At 49.3% G+C, this 6,128-nt stretch overlaps 1 protein-coding gene across 2 annotated transcripts in view; it reads right to left on the bottom strand.

The window, feature by feature from the left end:
• TMOD1 (tropomodulin 1) overlaps positions 1–6,128 on the bottom strand; it is an 87,590-nt gene that overhangs the window by 1,789 nt on the left and 79,673 nt on the right. The window lies entirely within an intron of this gene.

The following is a 6,128-nucleotide window of genomic DNA, read 5'->3' as shown; positions in this document are numbered from 1 at the left end:
TACTTCTAAGCCGCTGACCACACAGGCATAAAACCCACGTTCTCCACTGCCACGGTTTTTGCTTTGTACACAAGAGGCCCTGCAGTTGAAGCTCTTTCCTCCAGCTCAGATAAGAGCTAAAGTTCAGTTGATCTTAATGAGGGTAGGGTCTTAACCTGCTGGAATCAATTCCCACAGCTCTTTCTCAGAGCTCCTGGCCTGCCTCCTGCCTTGTAAAAAAGTTTCCACCCTGAAGATTACCTTGCAGCGTCTGTGTCCCCTCAGTGTTAACCTTGACATTTTCCCAGGAGCAAGACAATCGAAGCTCAAATACTGTTCACATCCAAAGTAGTCAAATGCCATAAAGAGGAAAGCACTAGCCGGGAGGTTGCAGGCTCCAGTCATAACTTCTAGGATGACTGGGGAGGGGGAAGGAGGCCCTTTGTTGTAACAAGGGGGAGTGTTTTGAAATGAATTACAGTGTAGGCAGATGAACATCAAGCAGCAGCAAGCTAGATCAGCCACAAGAGAAAGGTCAAAGAGGTCTGGAGAACTGGTAGGTGGCAGTCAAGGGGGCTGCTGGTGTGGCAGAGACAGGTAGCTATTGCAGAAGAGGAAAAAAGGCTGTCTATACTTAGATGTCTTCCAGTTCCCGAGCTGAGCCGGTAGACCTGCGGCCACCAGATCGACGCATACGAGCTGCAACAAGAACCGAATCAGCTTGTGCGTGACACGGAGCATATAAAGCAGAGCCGCCCAGGAAGGCGTGGTTACTCAGGTTGTGGCTGGGAGCAGGGGCACACGGGTCACCCAGTCCAGGGCCTGGAGTTCACCCTGTGCCTGAGCTCCTCCTACCCACCCCTCCACCCCTGTGAGAAGAGTAATGAATGTATGTCGGTGGGCAGTCTCCCAGAGAAGACACAGCATCCGGCTCAGGTCCTAGAGACTACCAGAACGTCTGACAGCTTGGAAATGTCAGGGAACAAAACCCAAAGAGTGGAAACATTTTGTCCAAAGTGACCAGAGGGTTTACATGAACTAGACTTTTAAGTATCACGTTAGCAAGCATGCTAACACGCAGTACCTCGCTGGAGCTCCACCACCAATTCTGGAATGTGGGCGTTGTTACTGTTCCCACTTATAGATAAGGAAAGTATGGCAGAGAGGCTATGTTTCTTGCTCGAATAAAGCTGGTACTAGACAGAAACAAGGTGTGTGGCTCATCTGGAGCCTCAGTCCAGCACCTCCCTCAGTACAACCTGGGTCTGTCTACATAGATTTCACACATCTGATCCTCACCAGGACATTAGCTCCTTTTCCCTGGAGAAGCGAGAAGAAAAAGTCTTAGGGTCCCTAAGAGCGAGTGGCAGAATCAGGACAGGAACTTGCGTCTCCAGCCCATGGCTCGGGGCACAGATAGGGATCCCAGATTTCTTTTTCCCCCACGTGCCCTCGCCGTGTACCCTGGGCTGGGTCTGTGCAGTTTCCCTAGCTGGCACTCACTCTTACAAGGACTGGATGGGGAGAAGGGCAAAGCAGCCACTTACTCAAGTATTATTTTTCTCCATTTTGAGGACGAAGGAAATTGAGGCCAAGAGAGGGAAGTAACTTGGCCCAAGTCACGGTGAGTATGTGATGGAACTGGAAGTAGGAGCCAAGTCTCCCCATATCTTCCCTCAATTCAGTCTGCTTTTTACTTCCATTGAAGCAAAAACCCTTATTGCAACTGCCAGACTCACGTACTGTCCAAGCCAGAAGGAATCTCAAATCTTCTGGGCCAGCCTCTATCTGCTGCTCAAACTCCTTGCACCACTTCCTGCCAAACTTGAACATCTCCATCACGTCTTTGAGAAGCATTTTAGATTCACTTGTATATTCAATGGCATGTACTGGGTGCTATTATATGCCAGGCACCAGGATCAGAAATAAAGATCTAGCTTAACAGGGCACCAAGCTATACCAACAGTAAGTTTGATGAAATATTACAAGTACTCAGGTAGCTCTCTATCAACTATGAGGCAGAATGAATGGCGTGGTCAGAAGGATGGCAGGGAACGGGTCCACTGAACCTTGAAGGGTAAAAGGATAGACTGTGGGAAGGGAAAGGTTAGGAGGAATGGCCCTCTACAGGGATACTTTGGCCTGGGTCACTGGGAGGCACACTCAAGCTACCTGGCCTGGTTGGTGCTGATACAAAGCAAGAGGATGGCCTGTCAGGGGTGTCGAGAGAGAAGTCCAGCAGGGCCTCTCACCAAGAGGGGAGGTGGGGGGCACAGGCTCCCAGACCAGGCTTCGGCCCAAACCCTTCTTGCATCCAGTGACTGCAGGTATTCTTATCTCTTGCCTCACTGTAGAGTGGGGACGATAGTAGGATCTAATTCACCTGGTTGTTGGGAGCCTCACATGCATAAGATAGGAAGTGTTCACAGCAGTGCCTGGCACACAGGAAGCGCTATGTAAGCATCAGCTATGATCGTTAAGGGTCATGTGGGCCGTGCCCAGGACTCGCTCCTGACAGCAGTGGGAGCCCAGCAAGTGTACTAAGCAGAGTGACAGAACCAACCTTGGGATGGGCACCCCGTGAGAGATCCTCGCCCTAGAAAAGCTCGAGAGCCCACAGAAGTCGCAGGATGTGAGGCGAATGTGCTGAGGGCTTGACATGAGGCAGGCAAGGGAGGTGGCCAGGAGGTGACTGACCGGCTGGGGAGGGGGCAGCATACAGGGAGAGGCCCAGATTTCTGGCTTGAATGGCTGTGAGGAAAGTTAACACCTTTTCCTGAGATGGTTTTGGGGGAAGATGATGGAATTGATCTGGGGTACTTGTTCGGAAAGTCCTCCTTGAGAATACAGAAGAGAGACTTTCCCATGAAGGAGTGTTTGCTGCTTTTAAACATGTTAATCCTCCTCCCCTCCCCACCTCCACACATACAGCGGTCTTCACTTGGAGTTGGCAATTCAGATTTCATTAAGTGGAGAGAGCTTCGGGGGCAGATTTACAGGACCTGAGAGCCATGCTTAGCCTCTGAGCTATAAATAGTGTAGAGGGAGGAGTCATCTGAGGTATCGCTGTGGGAAAACATAGATGGGGATCCGCGGCTCCTCCCTGACACCGCCGTATGCCTGGTGCCCTACTCTCTCTCCACAGGACACTCTGTTAGCAGCTCGGTGCACAGGATGGGAAGGACCCAAGACACGCCAGTCAGAATGGGTCCCGGAAAGCTACAGAGGCACTGGCTGACCTCTGGCCTCGGGGATCAATATCCCCCAAGGAAGAGCCCACCCACCCTACAGGCAGGCAAAACCCAGTGGAGACTACCAAGTAGGGCGCCCGGAGCCAGCAGAGGCAGGCTTGAGTCAGAAAACTGGAGAGGCTGGGCCCGGTCCGCTCTCCTTGACGGCAAACACTGCTGACCACCACAGTGGCTGGGCAGGGCCTGCAGGAGGCTCTCGGGGATAAAGAAACATTCAGCTGGAAAGCATGGAAGCTTGCTTCATCAGAGCACTGACAGCGGGATGAGAACATGCTGCAAAGAAAGGACTTCTCTTTTGCAGGAGGAGACTGGTACGCTATCAGAAGCAGATGCGTTTGTTATAAAAATTAGCAGATGGGCACAAACTGGCCTTCAAAGCTAGAAATACTACTTCACCAAACAACACTCAATGTTGCATGTAATCACTTAAATGACTCTGCTCTAATTCCTTTGGCGGGAAACCCCAAAGGAAGAGCTGCACAGTTCCTTGGGGTGACCCGGAGGCCCATTATTTTTATCACCTGTCAAGTCCTGTCCAGGAAACTGCCACAGTCTCACTTCCCACCGGCTTTCATCACCAAACTCCTGGTCCTACCTTTGCCCACTCTGTTCCTTCTGCTTGGAATGCCCTTCCCTCCCTTCTCTGTGAGTTCCTGCTTTTCCTTCTAGGTCTAACTCCCTCTAACAGTCCCTCCAAACCTTTTGGATCTTTGTCTCCCCTATCTAAAATACTAGGTCCCCCCACCAAGAATGCCTCCTGACCTCCCCCACCATCTAGCACTTCCTTGCAAGGCTGGCTAAAGGCCCACTTCCAATGGGGATGTTTTGCTTAACTGGACTCTGTCTTCACAAGTCACTTCCTCACGTTGTCTGGGTACAGGGTGTAGGCATTCTTGAATTTTTAGGCACGCCCTTGAGTCTTTTCTCTCCCGTAAGGTTGTTTTAAAGGCTCTGGAGTCAAGGAACTAGCCTTTCTGCTCCCTTTATGTCCCCTGGCACAGTCCTGGGACACAAAAGTTGCTCCAAAAGTGCCTGCTGTAATCTCTGGTGTGACTTGGCTGAGCCACTGCCTAGAAGGACAGTCCCTCCCAGGCTTCTGTTTTCCTGTAAGGGAACTGGGGGGTGAAGGCCTTCCAGCTCCAGCACCCTAGGGCCCGGCCAGAACCTCAGAAGCTGCTGGAGATAGGAGTCGGGCCTGGGATTTGGAGTCACAGACTCTCAGGACTGGGTGCGTCCCCAAGGGCCAGGTTATCCAACCCACAGCTGATCCTGGTGCCCCTCCCCCACCGCAGCACCCCTGACCTCCGGTCATCCGGAACTTCTGTCCCTAGAAAAGGCCTCCAGACCATTTTGCCACTAGAAGACAAAAGCTGGGTTAGCCCTGGGATAGGCAGCCCTGGGCACAAAAGAAGCTTAATCTAAACTGGGAGGGGAAAATGTCAGGCTATGGCATGTTGGAACAGAACTCAAGGCCTTTAGTGCTGGTTTTGAAGCCAGATCACAGCTGGCCACAAGCATCTAGATTGCTGGCCTTCCTCAACAGTTCAGGGTAGCTATCACCTCTGTTATACCATAATAATGACTGATAATTATTTGTTTGTGTTTATTTTATTTTATTTTTTTTAACGTTTATTTATTTTGGGGACAGAGAGAGACAGAGCATGAATGGGGGAGGGGCAGAGAGAGAGGGAGACACAGAATCGGAAGCAGGCTCCAGGCTCTGAGCCATCAGCCCAGAGCCCGACGCGGGGCTCGAACTCACTGTCTGTGAGATCGCGACCTGAGCTGAAGTCGGACGCTTAACCGACTGAGCCACCCAGGCGCCCCTGTTTGTGTTTATTTTAAATAAGGGCACTTCAGATAAACCAGGATACTAGGTGCATTTTTGTCTCTTTGTTGTATGGACTTTTCTAGACCCGCAGCTCTAGAAAAAATGGCATCTATGTGGCGAGCAATGAATGAATAACTTATAGGTACTGTGGTAGCGCTCTATCAACTGAGGCATAAGAACGATGTGGTCAGAAGGATGGCAGGGAACATGTCCTTCTAGAGCAGGAACCTGTAACTTCAACACCCAGTGCCCTACAGGACTTTGACCAACATCTGTTGAATTGAGTAACTCAATCTAAAGTGTACGTGGTTCTCTGTGCATCGGGTCTGTGCACACACACCTACACACCCCCCTCTATTTTTCCGGGTGTTAACCTAGCCTCAGACTCATCACTAGAAATGACGTGCCTCAGATTTGAGATGTGCTTTAGTATTAGGCTATTTGCATTTTGCTGAGTGCTCGAAGCAAAAACCAAAACCCCCATGTGTAGAACAGGCTTGAATCTGATCAAAAACTCACCGAAGACCTTTTCCTTTAGAACATATAGTTATTTCATAATCCAATCCCAGAAAGAAGCTCTCATCCTTTTTCTTTCTTTCTGAACTTGTATACTTCCTTCTCTTTGGTAATAAGAATAATGTAACTTGGTTTGTCTTCTTGCCTTGGTTCTAGAAAACTCACAGCTAAATGTAATGATCAATTATGTTAACATATTAGGCCTCCTCCTTTTCTTGCTGTTTTTCCCTCTTATTTTCCTACAGCCTTAGCAGACATAGTCCATTTTGTACACAGTGTCAAGTCCTTTTAGCAGCCAGCAGGAATACCCATCATAAATAACTACGCACAGAGGTTGAGAACAGACGCCTGTAAGTCAGTCAATGACTGATCTCACTTTTCATTAACTGACTTGTATACCTATTGGGCAGATGCTCATAAAAATATGACATTTTCTTTTGTTTCCTTTTTGGAAAAAAAAAATAACAACTATGCCTTTAACTGAGAAGAAATGAATGTAACCTGTTTAAATTACATTTTCAATTTTTACCTTAAAAGTGCTATGAGGTTTC

The sequence above is a fragment of the Prionailurus bengalensis genome, chromosome D4, assembly GCF_016509475.1.
Source record: "Prionailurus bengalensis isolate Pbe53 chromosome D4, Fcat_Pben_1.1_paternal_pri, whole genome shotgun sequence".
Classification (NCBI taxonomy): domain Eukaryota; kingdom Metazoa; phylum Chordata; class Mammalia; order Carnivora; family Felidae; genus Prionailurus; species Prionailurus bengalensis.
This window is presented reverse-complemented; position numbering and strand designations above follow the sequence as displayed.